This window comes from Protopterus annectens, chromosome 7.part0, assembly GCF_019279795.1.
Source record: "Protopterus annectens isolate FY-2018-M chromosome 7.part0, PAN1.0, whole genome shotgun sequence".
Classification (NCBI taxonomy): Eukaryota; Metazoa; Chordata; order Ceratodontiformes; family Protopteridae; genus Protopterus; species Protopterus annectens.
The window spans coordinates 612241105-612257599 of record NC_056739.1 but is presented as its reverse complement, the minus strand read 5'-3'; positions in this window follow the sequence as shown (position 1 = coordinate 612257599).

The following is a 16495-nucleotide window of genomic DNA, read 5'->3' as shown; positions in this document are numbered from 1 at the left end:
GCCAGTTTTCTTTTCAAATTTCTCAAAGGTAAATACTGTTTGCTTCTGCTGGATGTCCACAGACAATTAAGTTTTTACTTGGACAGAACGAAATCTTCTAGAAAATCAGACCAGTTATTTTTGTCCTTTTCAGGCCCCAGATTGTGTCAACCTGCTTCAAAGGTGACCTTATCAAAATGGCTCAGAGACTCTTACCTTTATCTACAATCAAAATAAATGCAAGCTACCTACTACTGTTAGGGTGCATTCTACCAGATATGTTTCCACTTCAGCAGTTTTTTATTCCAAGGCCTCTATGGAATACATATGTGCAGGTGCAAGGTGGGCTACTCCTCATACCTTTATCAGTCATTACAAATTAGGCATGGTCTCCAGGGAAGAGCATCCTTTAGCTCCATGGTGCTCAGGAACATCCTTCCTTAAGGCCACCCAGGTTCAAAAGTAGCTGGGCAGTCTGTCCCATCAGTCAAGAATGAATGAAGATTGATAACATCAGATAAAGAAACTATGTCCTTACCATAATGTTCCATCTATGTTGTCAATCTTCATTCATTCATTCCACCCTCCTGCCCCCTCCAAGAAACTTCTGGAGGATCGGACCTAGTCCTGGGATGCTATAGGGTTATACCTTAAACAGGGCTTCTGTATTTTCTGTACTTCTCTGCAAACTCTATCTAAGGTAATGGGAAGAGGGTTATTGTGGGTAGAGCCTTAGCTCGAGAGTTTTTGGCTGGCATGAGCTATGTACAACAGCCAAGTCTGTTCCAAGGGGTCAGAACCGAACCCATTAGTCAAGAATAAATGAAGATGGACAACACAGATGGAATGTTATTGGTAAGGACACAACTTATTTTTCTAGTGACTATTACCTCTAAACCACCTTACATGATTTTCCATAAGGACAGGTTGACATTAAGAGCCAACCCTTCCTTCCTTCATTAAGGTGGTATCAGAATTCAATATCAGTCTACTAATTTGCCTGATTTCTTTGCAAAATTTGAAAACAAAGGTGAATATGTTACAGTTGCTGGATGTTCATAAACAATTGCATTTCTACTTAGAACAAAAGAGATTAGAAAGTTGATCAGTTATTTATATCCTCTGCAGACAACAAATTAGGCAAATCTGTTACAAAGGTAACACTGGCAAAAATGGATTACTGACTGCATATCCTTTGTCTACAATAAATTGAGCATTTTATTATCAAAACTTTTAAGAGCCCACTCTACTAGATCTATTGCCACCTTGTCAGTATTTTTACCCAGTCATTCCATGGATGACATTTGGCAGCTGCTACTTGGGCTAATCCTCATACTTTATTCCTCATTAAAAATTGGATCTGGTCTTGTGGGAAAGAGCAGCCTTTGGTTCAGCCATGCTCCGAAACATCCTTGGAGTCCACCCAGGATTTCAGGTAGCTGGAGACTCTGACCCCAGTGATTGAGGAATGAATGAAAATTGACATCAGATAAAGAAGTTATGTACTCACCATAATGTTCCATCTGTGTTGTCCATTTTCTCTCTTCCTCAACTCCCTGCCCACCAACCCCCAACCTTTAGCTTCATGGACTTCTGGAAGAATGAGATGTTATAAAGAAACCACAGTGTTTTGTATGGAGCTCAAGATATTGGTTTCCTTTGTCAGGAACATTATTCTAATATTTCTTGTGTTATCTAGCAAACAAAATCTGATGTATGTTAGGGGTTGGTGCATTATGGGTAGGGAGAAGCATGAGAGTTTCAGTTGGCCTTGAGCTATAGTAATGGCTGAGTTGGATCCGAGGGTCAGATCTGAACCCAATGGTTGGAGGAATGAAAATGGACAACACAGAAGGAATGTTATAGTGAGTACATAACTTCTTTTCACCCTCCTTGCCTGCACAATTGTTTCAGACTCCAAAGAAACATTCCAGGCCCCCTTCCACTGTGTCTTGTACATCTTCCAGAAGCTTATCAGAAGCAGATGTAGATAGGATGATGCAAAAAGTTCTGAGCTCAGATCCAGATTGCGGGGGTCCTGCCAGCTCCGTCCACTATCAGATCCATGAGTGTCCATTCAAAGTCCATTGTAGCTCCTTTTCTTGTCTGAGCAGTGGTTTTGGAGCCCCGAATCCGACATCCCCAAGAGGCTCCATCAGATCCGGGGAAAGTTTCCTCCTCTACTCTATTTCCCTGACTGGTTCTGCTCCAAGGTCTCGTAGCCGGAGCACTGGCATCGGATCCGAGGGGTAGGTTCGGTTCCAGTTATGTTGGATTCATTCCTTCCCCTTGGCGCTTCGGCCCTAGACAGGTCTGATCTGATTCTCCCCTCAATACTTGGATCCAGGGGAGGCTGTGATCTATTTTCCTTGACAGCTTCAGCTCCAAGGGAGCGGGTCTGGGCTTCTCCTGCTTCCTCGGCCTTCAAGATGGTGGAGAGGGCGTTTTCTCTCAAAAGATGTCTCTCATATTTTGGATCCTCCCCCTTTACTCTCAATTCAGAGCTCTGAGTCCGTCAGACCTATTCCACAGGGAAGCCAGTTCCAGTGAGTCTCCTGCCAGTTCCAGTAGAGGAACTTTCCCTCAGTTCTGACAACCACTCAAGAACATCCCACAGAATTCCTCTGGAAGAGGACGTGTAAGGGGAGAGACAGACTCCTCCATTGAGTCTGTCATGGAAGACACTGATTTTGATGGAGAGGTATCCCCAGCTCCCCAAAGGATGACATCTCCTTTGGATATATTTTACAGCTCCTGAAGCAGAAAGGTGGTTGGTCTCCCAAAGAATCAGTGTTCTTGGAAGCTTTTGGTTCTGGCCCATTTATGTCTTGGGTAACCCCCCCATTGGACAAACATTGATCTTGTTTCCCGCTGGGCATGGAGGGAGATGGATACTGTCAAGGCCATCCCTAAGTGCCCTGACAAGTTTTTGACCCCACCTGCAGACAGACACCACTGGAACAAAGGAGTCCCAGTTGATGCTCTGGTGGTGGTGGTAACCACTTAGAAACAACTACCAGAACAAAGCTCTTCTGTCCATCCACCTAACAGGGAGTCCAGAGGATTGAACAGGTTTGGGAAGTGAGTGTTCACCTCAGCTACTTTTGCTTTGAGGTCACATAATTATCTGAAGCACTTTACTAATTTTCAGAGAGAGTTGACTAAAGAACTGTCAAATACTCTTGAGTCCATGTCTGCTGTGGATTTCAAAAGGACTTGCTCTCACTTAGCCACTCTTTTGTATTTCACACTTTTTGAGGTTAATTCACTCAAAGGGACCTCCACAAGCAGCTGGTTCCGGCATCTCCCTAAAGAAGACATGTCTTGATGTGGTTATGCAACTTTGCCTAGCCCTTTAAGATGGCTTTTATTAATGCCCCATTTGATGGCACTTCCTTGTTTGGGCCATCACTATAAACAATATGCTTAGGTTGACAGCAAACAAGGAAATACCCTGTCTGCCATGGGGATCAAGTTTTCTGTGCCTCAAAGAACCTTCTCTAGCAACCAGAGAGGTGGTAAAAAATGCAGTTCCGTAAATCTCCGGGAACTTTTCAGGATTTGCATGGGGACAATTCCTTCAGAGGCAGAGAGGGAAATTTTAATGGTAGACGCCCTAGAGACACAGGAAGCACACACAACCAGGGCTTTAGAGATTCTTTTTCAGACAGGCCCCATCAACGCGCCTGAAATGCTGCCTAACTCAGAAGACAGTCAGGCATTTCTCTTTGCACCTAGATGCTTAGACAAACATCACAAGAGGTTTATAGATAAGAATAATATAAGGTTATTACGTACCATTTTCCCTTCTTCCTCATTGTCAAAGGAAGAAATTTCCCGACATTCCACCAAGTCAGAGAAAGGCCACAGCACAAGAAATACAAAAGCTACTAGAAAAAGGGTCACCCGTAAGGTCCCACCCAACCAGAGAGGATTTGGAACGGATTCATACTTTACAGTGCAAAAGAAAACAGGGGACCTCAGGCCCATTTTGAATTTAAGCAAATTGAATCAGTATGTAAAAAAAGTGAAGTTCTGAATGGTCACAGTTCAGTCCATCCTGTCTTTTCTGTACAAGGACGGTTGGATGTGCTCTAGATATTCAGGACATGTACTATCACATCAAAATAAACAGATGATCCAGAAGACACTGTCACTTTCAGCTGGGAGCAAATCATTACCAATTCAGAGCTCTGCCCTTTGGACTCACCATAGTCCCCCAGGGTGTTTACCAAATGCATGGCAGTAGTCACAGCTCACTTGAGATTAAAAGGATTCCAGGTGTTTCCATAGCTAGATGACTGGTTCCTAACTGCCCCTTCCAAGCATCAACTTCAACATGCCAGGGACTATTTGTTCCATATTTGTGACACTTTGGGCATTACAGTAAATCTTGCCAAATCCAAACTTTCACCAGTTCAGAACCTGGAATTCACTGGGACAGTTCTGAACACAATTCAGTAGTATCTTTGCCTGTCCACCACATTATTTCTATCAGAGGCCAGGTTCAGGTCATCTTTTCCCATTCATCTCCACCAGCAAGATTAGTGGTTGAAGCACTTTGGGTCAGTGTCAGCTGCCATTAATACTACTTCCTCTTGCATGCTTTTTTTATGCAGGTTCTCCAGTGGACTCCAGCTGTCCAGTGGTCCATTCTATATTAACATGTCCTTGCAAGTAAAACTCACCCTGATTTGCAAGCAACACATTCACTGGTGGATACAACTAGATAATCTTTTTCTGGGCAGACCCTTTGTTCTACCAAGCCCAGTAGCCACAGTGACCACAAACGCTTCTCAACTGGGATGGGAGGGATTTCTTGAAGAGCTGTCCAAGGCATGTGGTCCCCCCCCCAAAGAGACCAAGTTGCATATCAATGTTCTATAAATGAGAGCAGTCCTTTTACCACTGCAGACATTTTAAGATGCTCTTCCCTTGAGGGCTATTGTTTTTCAGACTAACATGTCTGTCTGGTACATCAGCAAGCAAGGAGGAACCTGATCTTACTCCCTTTGCAGAGAGGCTATGTGGGTTTGGGAATGGGTGAGTTCATCAGACCCCTTTCTAATTATGACACCAATTCCATTGGAAACCAACGTGCTTGCGGACAAACTTAGCAGATCCAGTCTGATGCCTCATGAGTGGTCTCTCAGTCAGTCGTGAATATCATTTTCAGGCTTTGGGGCCAATCTCTGAAGTACAGCAATTGCTTCGCTCTGATCCCCCCCTCTTACTCTGATTCCAAGATATTTGCAGAAAGCAAATGGTCTGAAGAGCTCCATAATCCTTATCACTCCCTTCTGGCCTCTGCAAGTATGGTTCTCCTTTCTACAGTCTCATATGCATTAACCTCCATGGATACTGGAACCTATTCAGGATCTCCTTTCTCACTCATTAGGGATTCAACACCCCAACATTCACAACCTTAAGCTGACTGCATGGTTTCTCCACTTCCAGAATAGTTAGTCCAGACACTCTTCCTCAGTTTGTGACATTATTTTGGCTTCTCAAAAAGATTCTACCAAAATAAGTTTATAAAAGTAAATGGAAAAGGTTCTCTAGTTGGGCATCAGATAAGAAAATTGATCCTTTTTCTACAATTTCTGCTGTTCATTTTTTTGTTAACTCTCTCTAAAGATGTGGCTAGTTTCTCTACAGTTAACTTCAATTGGCAGCAAATATGAATTTCCTCACAGGGAATAAATCCTTTTCCATGGCTTCCTATAGATTTTGTAATGCTTTTATGAAAAGCATTTTTTCTCCTAAGGCCTTTGATAAAGGATCCCTCTCTGCCTTGGGATCTTACCTTGGTAATTGAAGGTTTAACACAAACCCTTTAAACAGACAAATCTGATGTAAACTTTCTGTCATGGAAGAAGGTTTTCTTGATAAGTATAACTTCAGTAAAATTTCTGAACTCCAGGCTCTATCAGCAAAAATTCCTTACATTATTTTTCACAAAGTTAGGGTTTCTCTGCAGACTAACCTTTTTTTTTTATACCTAAAGTAGCCTCTGAAAATAACATCAACCAATCCTTGCTGGTTTTCTTTCCAAATTTTGTCAGAGTACATGCTACACTATGTTTTTACCATCACAGAGCCAAACAGTTTAGAAAGTCGACCATCTTTTTGCATCTTTTTCTCTAAATCTAGGCCAGTCAGTTTCTAAGGCTAATCTAGCTAAATGGATTACAAACTGTACCTCATGGATTTACTGTCAAAAGGGTATGACATTACCAAAACCTCCCTGAGCTTACTTATCTAAATCACTAGCTTCTTCATCTGCTTTTTGGTCAAGAATGTCTATTGTTGACATTTGTACAGCAGCTACATTTTCCAAGATTCACACCTTTGTCTAGCATTACAAGTTGGACATAATATCTAGAAACAGAGCTACCTTTGGTTCATCAGTACTCCAAAATATCCTTCCATGAGGGCCACCCAAGGTCAACTTATTTTTTGGGCCACCCAAGGTCAACTTATTTTTTCATCACTTGATACTGGTACAATAATGCTGATTAATACATCTCGCAACCAACTAAATTCCTGCTTTTATGTATATATTCTGTATAATATTACTGTAATCAAACCAACTAAATTCGTGCGTTTATGTATATATTCTGTATATATTACAGTAATCACTATGTGTAGCATTGTTTCTACTTCTGTACCAATTAATGTTTAATTTTGTCTGTATTTATGTTCTTGTTGGAGCTTTTCTCCCCAGGCCTCCACTGAAAATGGGCTCTTTAGGCCCAGTGGGCTTTCCCAGTAAACAAATGCAATAAATAAATAAAATAAACATAGCTGGGGACTTTGTCCCATAAGTGAAGAAGAATGAAAAGGACAACATCAGATTTATAAGTTATGTACTCAAGTGAAGAAGAATGAAAAGGACAACATCAGATTTATAAGTTATGTATTCACCATAACTAGGCATCTGTGTAGTCCATATTCATTCTTTCTCAACTCCCCCTCACATCCATCCCCCATCCATTTTGTCTTCTGGAAGGACTTATTGGATTGTGTTTGGAACCTACAGTTCCAGGTTTGAGCCCTATCTTTTTTGGTATGGCTATATCTGTTTTTCTCTTCTATTAACAAACAGAACAGCAAACTCGATCTGAGACAATAGGGATGGAGTGGGGCATTATGGGTAGAGGAAGGAGTTCGAGAATTGGATCCTAAGTTTGAAGTATGCATCAGAGTCGGATCTGAGGATTGAATCTGTAACCCATAAGTGAGGAAGAATTAAAAAGGACAACATAGCTGCCTTGTCATGGTTGGTACATAACATAAATATCGCCAATGGTACAACAACATACACTGTTTAATAGGGTAGGAGTTATAGAAGAAAGGAAGAAAGACAAAATACCAGCAATGGTGTGTTCAAGAGGTTACTATAAAAATAGATTTAAGATTAGAAATAGAAAGAATTTAGATTAAAGGCAATTAAAGTTTTTCACTTACAAATATAGAAAGAAACTATAAGAAAAACGCAGTGAGAGAGGGCTTTCACATCTGTGCACAATGGGGATAGACTACAGCATTATGGGTAGAAAGAGAGAAGCTCGAAAGTTGGATCAAAAGTCTGAAGTATACGGCTGAGTAGAATCTGAGGATCGGATCTGTAACCCATTTTTTGAATGAAAAGGACAACAGCAGATCCTGTTAGACTTTCTACATTAAATTCTTCACTTCTCCGGTATTCCATAACTTCAGCTTCTATTTTTTTTTTAACTTCTACTTTACTAATCTTCTGTTTTACGTTCCCCCTGTGAGATCTTATTTTTTGTATTGTGAAATTTTTCATATCTGGATGAATTTGCCAGCATTTCTCCAAATATCTTTGGAGCTGCTTTTGTTGTATTGATTAATTTTGGCTTTCTCCTCTGCATAAATATTGCACCATACTAGATCTCATTTTCCCGTGTCCATATTTCTTTTTTATACCTTCCAAAAATCTCTAGATTTTGTTCATGTTTTCTCACTTCCTCAGTCGCTTCTTTTTCCAAACAGCCCAAGGTCTACATAATTTTTCATGAATCTGTTGTATTAGTGGACGCAAATTTACAGGAAAGTTTCCATGTCTTAAGGATTCTACACTTTTTTTCCAGTCCTGGCACCAGTGCACCCAGCAGGATTGGCCACTTTTTTATCCTGGGACTTGTGCACCCAGCTGTCTTTATTTTTTAACATATTTCTGTCCATTATATATGTTGTATAAAAATAGTTTATATAGCAGTGTCATATTGGTGAGATTTTTTAAAAACAGGGTCCACCTTGTGAAGGTACTCACCAAGACTTGATGAATTCAGTTCCAGCAGTAACATTCTCCTTTTCTTGATTTTTCCATTAGGACCCCTTCCTGTATGTATTTCCTTGTGTTAGCTGAATTTCACTTACAGATCATCCCGGACACTCTGAAGTTCATTCTAAATATTTTTTGCAGTGTTTTGTGTTGTCTTACCTCTTGAGTGTTTTTACTATAAATATATTCCTGGAATTTCTCAGAGCAAAACATTATTGCTAACAGATTTTCATTACAAGGATCAGTGTAGCATTCGTGATGACTGGGAATTCGCTGCAGGTAAATGTCCCCAAATTGTCCTGACTCGCACAAATGTAGATGTCCCCTGCGCAGACTAATTTCCTGCTTCATGTCAGAGAAATCAGAATGATGCAGGGTAAAAAGGAGGTGAGTAGTCCATTCCTTCATTACCCTCCTTTTTCTATCTGCTGTAGTCAAGGCTACGGTCATCAATACATAGCAGACCTTCTAATACATAAGCATCCTTTTGGGGGGAGAATTCTTTCACTATCTTTGTGAAGTCTTGCTTGATATAAATTGTGGAATTGCCTTTTTTATGGTGAATTGATAAGAAATTACTCTATTTGGGTTCTGAGGCTGATGTCATCCACTGAAAAAGTAACAACTGCACTTGTGGCAGACATCCAACTGAAGAATTTTCACCTTCAGTGTTTTTTCTATCTGGGTGAGAATCAGGCTGTAGATGAGCAAAGTGGAAAACCCTGAAGGCCTTTCGGAGGCAACAGAATTGAATTCTGTAGTGTGAGGGGACGGCTTCCCTCAACATCAATGGGGCCTATAAAGCTGAAAAGAAGCACAGGAAAATGGGAACAGTCCATAAAAGTGACACCCAGGGAAGTGTTCAAGTTGCACATGACTTTATGAAACCCCTGTCAGTCCCACATAGACTCCATTTTCTGGAGGCACCAGCTGGTAAGCTATCAGCTCCCGCATCTATAGCACAACCATCACTCAAAACCTCTCCCGAGTTTAGCCTTGATAGTAGTGCCCGAGTAAGATGCAGCAGTTAGCTTAGGTGCTGTGGATAGCTAGATGCCATTTCCCTGGCTTCTATTGCTGACCAGCATGTGGTACATGACTAACAGGAAGAACTGGAGGATTTCTCTGTGATTTTTATTTAATAGATATCTTGTCTGGCACCGTCCACTACCTGTCTTCCCACACATCTGTGGCCTGCTGCCTTTGGAATAGACACAGAAAATTCCAAATGTGTTTGCCATCGCAATTTTTGACTATTGCAAATTTGCCAGAGTGTATATTGTCATTGACTAACCCCGTGCTTTAGAGGGATAAAGCCCTGACTGTGACCCAGATGACTTCTATTCATCTAGTGTACAGGTGCTGGGGGGTGGGTAATGGAAGATGGGAGTGAGCAGCCGATAATGACTTATGTCCTGGAAATGGGAAGTAGCTTCTCTTGCTGCATTGGTTATACCTACAAGAATGTAGATCACTGAGTCTCAAGCTCATGCTTAAGCAGGATGTTGGTATGTGTAGCAGTGTGCTTCCATCTCCTGTGAGGCAGCAGTTGTGGGTCTCCTAAGCTACTGATGATGAGGGGGAGTTGGGAATGTTGACATAACTACAGAGTGGCCCACTCGCTAACACCTTACTGTCACTTTTCAAATGGATGGTCTGATTAGATTGTTGCTCCTGTCAGTGAACAAATAGGCTACGCGGCACTCGCCATATACAGGAAATGAATGGGCCTGATTGTCACCCTGTAGGAGGACTAAAACTTACACTTCATAGATATACTGATTGGGGCACAATATTTATGAAGAGTCACTGTCTCCTAATTCCTAACTTGTCATTCAGGCCACACAGTGCCACAAAGATAGACCATTCATTTTTGCTGTCAATGACCAGAGTTCATTAATGGACTTGGGCTGTTGGTTAGATCAACAGCCCAACAAAGTGGCCAACAGCTAGCTCTCCTCTTCTGGGGGAGGGTTTTGGAAAGACCATTATCTGTGCAACCTCTAGTGGAGTACAAGAGTCTTGCATGTCACCTACTCAAATTATGGGTGGGTGATATTCTTGGTCACTGCACTAGCCACTCTGAGAATGCTGGCTCTCAACTTGACAGTTGCAGCGCTTCCCCGCTCCATGGAACTACAGTGGTGTTATTGTTGAGGTCAATTGTTGACTCCCCAAGGAGTCAAAAAGCCCTGGCAAAGGGTTACAATGTGGTACCCAAACAGAGCAATTTGGGGATCCAGGATTTGTAAGGAGTGAAAACAGAACAGCCAGAGGCTGTACAGGACCAACAAGAGAAAATATTAAAAAAAAAAAAAAAAAAAGACTTCTCATTCTGAGAGAGATCTAACTTTATGATAGAGTGCATTATGTGGAGTGCAAAGGAAATGCTGACGTTCACGGGCAAAGATGAGCCCAGATCCACTGCCATTCATGTAGTGTTCCAGTAGTTTGAAAATGATTTTCTGAATGCATCCCTGGAGTCACATCCACAGCCCTGAACAGCCAGTAATCCCAATTGTTTTTGTAGAGGGCTCAGAATTTATACAAAAAAAAATTGTTGACCTAGGCATCATTTCACTTGACAGGAAGAGCTGCAGGCTGGGGCTCACTGGTAATAATTTGCATTACAACAAAGAAGGCAGACCCTTAGATAATTTTAACAAGAGGTTATACACCCCTCCAGCATTGGGTATTAAGTCTGTAAACTTCCAAATCTATATGCCGTTATACCAAGGATTATTTTAAATAATGGCGCCCCCTTTATAGGCTCCAACCCTAGACTGAGGCTTGTGAAACTCATCCAAACATTCCATAATGTGAGCAGACCTTTAAGTGCAAGTATGATGACACTGCTGTGGCTGCAGCTACAAGTAATGTTTTAAGGTGACATTCATGGCTTAGGATTCAAATCCTACCTGAGGATTCCAGCAAGTCAGATCCTTAATACCTCTCATAAGTATCGTCTCTTCAGCCATTTGCAGGGAAGAGGAAGTCTACCCATTCTGTAAAATCTGTAATCCCCCCTCCAAATCCTAAACATAATAGGAACTTCCAGAAACCTTTGAACAACAAAAAACAAACAAATGAACCACCGCTGACTCCCAAAATCAGGGCAACAACAAAGTCCAATTCAGCAAGCTCAAATAGTAAAAGTGGAAAGTTTTTATTAAATTAAGCTACAATCCGAAGCTTTTCGTTAGCGCAATGAACTAACTTCTTCAGATAAATAAAATGAAAAACATTCGCGCCATTAAAACTAAGCAATAAATACCTACAACAGTTAACCACGCCCCTAAATTCATTTGAATTGGACTTTGTTGTTGCCTGATTTTGGGAGTCAGCGGTGGTTCATTATACTAGGAACTTCCCACAGCAGATAGTGTCCCAACTCATAGAACGTATCAACAATGTACTTAATGTCAAATATAAATACAGAAGGGTCCCGATTGAACACCCTTTTTTTTTTTTTTTTTTTTTTTTCCAATAAACGTATTCCATCGAACAGTTGTTTCAGTGAAGTTTTTTCCAGGGGGGAAAAGTGGGCCATCATTGGGGATTTGCCCTTTTCCTCGCTGTAGTGCAATCTCGGAATTGGTATATTTAGTTGGAGGCACACCCCCCACCAGAGTGGGTTATAAATAGTACTCTTTTTGTTGCAGTTGCTGGATTAGCCAACTGTTTTTTTCCCCTGGGAAAAATTTCGCTGAAATTATTGATCGACAGAATAAGATTTCAATTAAGAGTTCAACAAAGAGGTGTTCAGTAAGTAGTGCATTCGATAAAGTGATATAGACCCAGTGCAGATATTTATCCAGCTTGTAATTATCTCAGTGTGGGTCAAATTTTTATATCATTAAACACAGGACAGACAAATAACTACAAATTAACTGAAGAACTTTATTAAGATATCTTGGAATTCCTGTAAATTCATACTGAAATTACAAATTATGGTCAGGTATATGTTTTATATGTGAATTACCAGAATCAACTTATTTCCTCTGCTGAATCTTGTCAGCACTTTTTTGGCTACAACTCTATATTTTCTGACGATATACATAAACTCGGTTCATACATTTAGTAGCATATTTACCATTCCAACTTCATTAGTTGTGTTATGTATGGTTTCTTTTTATTTTTTTTTCTAAAATCTTTGTGGTTTGCAAACTTTATATTATGGTTCTGTTTTCAAAACTCTGATAAAATGTGGCAAAAAGGTTGTAAATACATATTCAACAGCAGCACATTTATAATTCCTATTACAGTGCAACTAATCTTATTTTTGGTTACCAATAAAACAATTGCAGTGTTAAATGAATAATCAAGCTTATACCCAGCCATGTAATAAGTGCCATTAGATGTCTCTCTTGACTGACAACCATAGATGCTCTGTAGTCCCCCTCTTTCAAAAACATTTTCAGCACCTACACTTCATTCATTCCAAGTGGATGCATATTTTTTAAGTTAAATATCACTGAAAACTTATCAAAATGTTAAGCTGATATCTAATTCCATTCCCTGATGTCTCTCTTGTTGCCTTTTACGAGACTTGAGGTGAACTATCTCAGTCTGTTTTGTTGTACATTAATCTAGGATTACCTTTTATGTCAAAGATCTTTTGTATTTGCCAGATTTGTTTTCCATGCATAATAAAATGCAAAAGTATGACCCACCAGATACTTAACCTGTCTAATTGCATCTCATAAGTTGTCTTCTATTAAAAGTTTTTGTACCAATTCTACAGCAATTATTTTCATTGTTTAATTCTTTAATGTGTGTGTATGCGTGCGTACACACACACACACACACACACACACACAAAAACCAAAAGGTACAAAAGTCAGACAAACCATTCAGTAGATACTGCAAGAAAAAAAAAACATCCAAGCTAGTGATTTCACTGTGAAGTGAGAACATACATAAAAATGGGAATTGTGTGGAACAGTACATGCAGTATAATGTTTTGGAGGCAGAACGAGGTTTAAGGGAATGCAGGAATTGAATGAGCTATTCAATTGACAATGACTGTACTGACTTATATGTGGTGTATAATGTTTGCAACTGAAAATGTCAATATAGTTTGTTTTTATTTATATAAATGAGTGACTGCCTACATCATAACTGATAATTTATTAAAAGATGTTTTTTGGTTAAAAAAAGTTTTCATTGTATGATACCTTTAAACCTCTTGTAATGGAGGCTTATGTGATATATGTAAATGACCCAGTAAGGACATCAAGTGTTTCAGCTACATGGTTTCTGAATATCTGTGACCTTTTTTATTCACTTTGTAAGTCTTTATCATTACCTTTAGGCCAGTAAAGCCAAACCCCACCAGCTATGGACATGCATGCTTCACCCTTTTTATTGACCTCGCCAACACAGCATAAGCCGATAATTTGGCTACACTTCAGAAAGACAGGGTTCACTTATGTGGTGCTGATGACGTCAAGAAAAAGGCCAAAACATGTCCGCAGCTAGTGGGGTTTGACTTTATTAGCCTGAATGTAACCATAAAGACTTAAAAAGTAAAAAAGTCATGGACATTCAGAAGCCATGTACCTGAAACACAAGATGTACTTAATGGATCCTTTGCACATATCCTGGGCCTCTATTCTCCATTACAGGAGGTTTATAGTATCCGAGTAAAAACTCTAGCTTGTGTGTCTGTCTCCCTGTCTGTACATTTTCTAATTGTACCCATCCGCTTGTTAGATAGACTTTTTTTATATTCAGCTCATCTGCATGGTAAAAACCAGGGTATATAAAATGTAGATTACTGAAAGGGATACTGAAAGGGATGTAAGTGAGGGAGTGACGCTGCATAGATGAACTTCACACACATACATACATATATATATATATATATATATATATATATATATATATATATATATATATATATATATATATATATATATATTTGTATACACACACAAATACAGAATCTGAGCCGTTCAGGTACTGAGTGGAGGTTAAAGATAATTGATTTTTTTTCACCAACATCACAGGTAAGGATACCAAGCAGAAACTGAAGAAATAAACTAGGTGCATATTAACCTGCTGAAACAGAGAAATTGGAGAGATGGTGGAGCTAGTGTCATGAAATGCAATGCTATACACTTATTAATGTGCATAGAGTAAGACTGGTACAGGTGCACTGTGAAAATATAAAGGACACTCTCAGAAAGCAGTGCGATCAGAAGGCATTTACACAGTAAATGTAGTGGGAGCTCGGTCAGGGTTCATGTACCACTTAGACAAACAAATACATCAGTCAGTGCTTGAAATGTGCACTCCAGCCCGGTGAAGGACACGCTCATGGAAGGCAGTGCAACCAGAAGGCATTTACATGGTAAATGTGGGTGCTCAATCAGGGATAGAGTACCATTTATACAAACAAATACACCAGTCACTGCTGGAAATGTGCTCTGCAGGACTATGCAGAACACACTCATAGAAAGCAGTGCAACCAGAAGGCATTTAAATGTAGTGGGAGCTCAGTCGGGGATCAAGTACCACTTATAAAAACAGATACATCAGTCAGTACTGGAAATCGGCAGTGCTGTATGTAGTTTATTTATTTAAAGTTAAATACTTCAAAACATACTTAGAGCTGATGGGAAAAGACACTGAAAACTAACTTGAAAATGGAAGGACTCAAGACTGCCATTAGTGACAACAGGGAACAAAGGGTAGCAAATCAGTACTCTGCTTACTTGCAAATAATTGAACTAGGTGAACCACGCGGAGTTCACATGCTGTCTCCTTTCACAGTTCATATACAAGAAGTAAATGCTAAAGAATGCCAAAGAAGCTGGCTTTTGAAGAAACTATTATATTGCACAATAACTTAATTATGTACAAACATGCAATGAATGATCACTGGTGGTGGTGTTAGTGTACTTCATTATGAATACCACCTCATGTCTCCCCTGAAAAGGGGCCACTGGCCTAGTGGAATTAAAACACTCAGTGTAAATACAAATATATTTCCATTTTGCAGGTTGCTGTCCACCAGCATTTGTGGGAAATTACAAATCATTACTTACTAATGTAAATAATGATCTCCCAGTTTAGAATTTAGCATCTGACAAGTCACACTCTACATTTTTTGTAAAAACGATAAATAGGCATATATAGCCAGAAGTAGGGGCAATGCAACCAGCATAATGGTTTGTAGATAAACTGCCATTTTACCCGCTGACCTGATATTAAGACTATGAAAGCTTCACCCTGTTGGCCATGATTTCATTCCCTTGGTTTCCAGCAGCTTGACTGTTTGGCTGTAAGTAGGTAAGTTAACCAGACAATGGTACTAGGTTATCTGGTTAACAAATTAATTAAAAATGTTCAATAAGTCAGAAGGTCTCTAATCTGAACTAAATGGTGAAAAACATACAGCATGACAGCATTGTAAACCTTGAAGAGGCATCCAACATATTAATCTTTGTGATAGAGCTTGCAGCCGTTGCAGTAATTAAAGTGGACCATGAATGATCTCAGCACAATTCACTGAAAAGATTCACCAACTGTTTCACTGAAATAGATAATCCCTGTCCCTGCCATGTTGAAAATATAACCTTTTTTGTGCTATAGCCTCTGGGTAGGTTATATTTAGTTTGTGTGCATCTCCTGTAACATGCACTCAGAATTAGTTCCAGTCAAACATCATTTGCAAACTGAGTGAATCATGTTGTACCAAAACATATTTTGGTTATGGTATTGCCGCATAATATAACCAACAGCACTGAATATCAACGGGACTCATAACAGGACATACACAAAAAGTGTCCAACACACATGGTAGTGATGGCCATCATTGTTATAAAACCGCAAATATATCGGAGATGTACAACAGTATGATAAAATACTACGTGCATCAGTGATATACACCAGTGCGCATATTAATGGTGCACATGAGTATTATAAACTGGTACACCTATGGGTGACATACACCAGTGTTATAAAACCCTTGCATATCAGCGATGTGTACCAGCATAATAAAATATTTATTTTGACAAATTTGTCTTTTGTTGACCAAGTCCCACTAGGCTAGCGCCCTCTTTTCAGGGGAGATCTACGGTGGTATTTATACTACTAGGGGAAAATCAACCAGGGCATTGGGGAATTTTTTTAGTAGGTGCCATTTACATCCACTTAAACTACCACCAACTCAAGCAGATAGGACCTCAGTTTAATGTC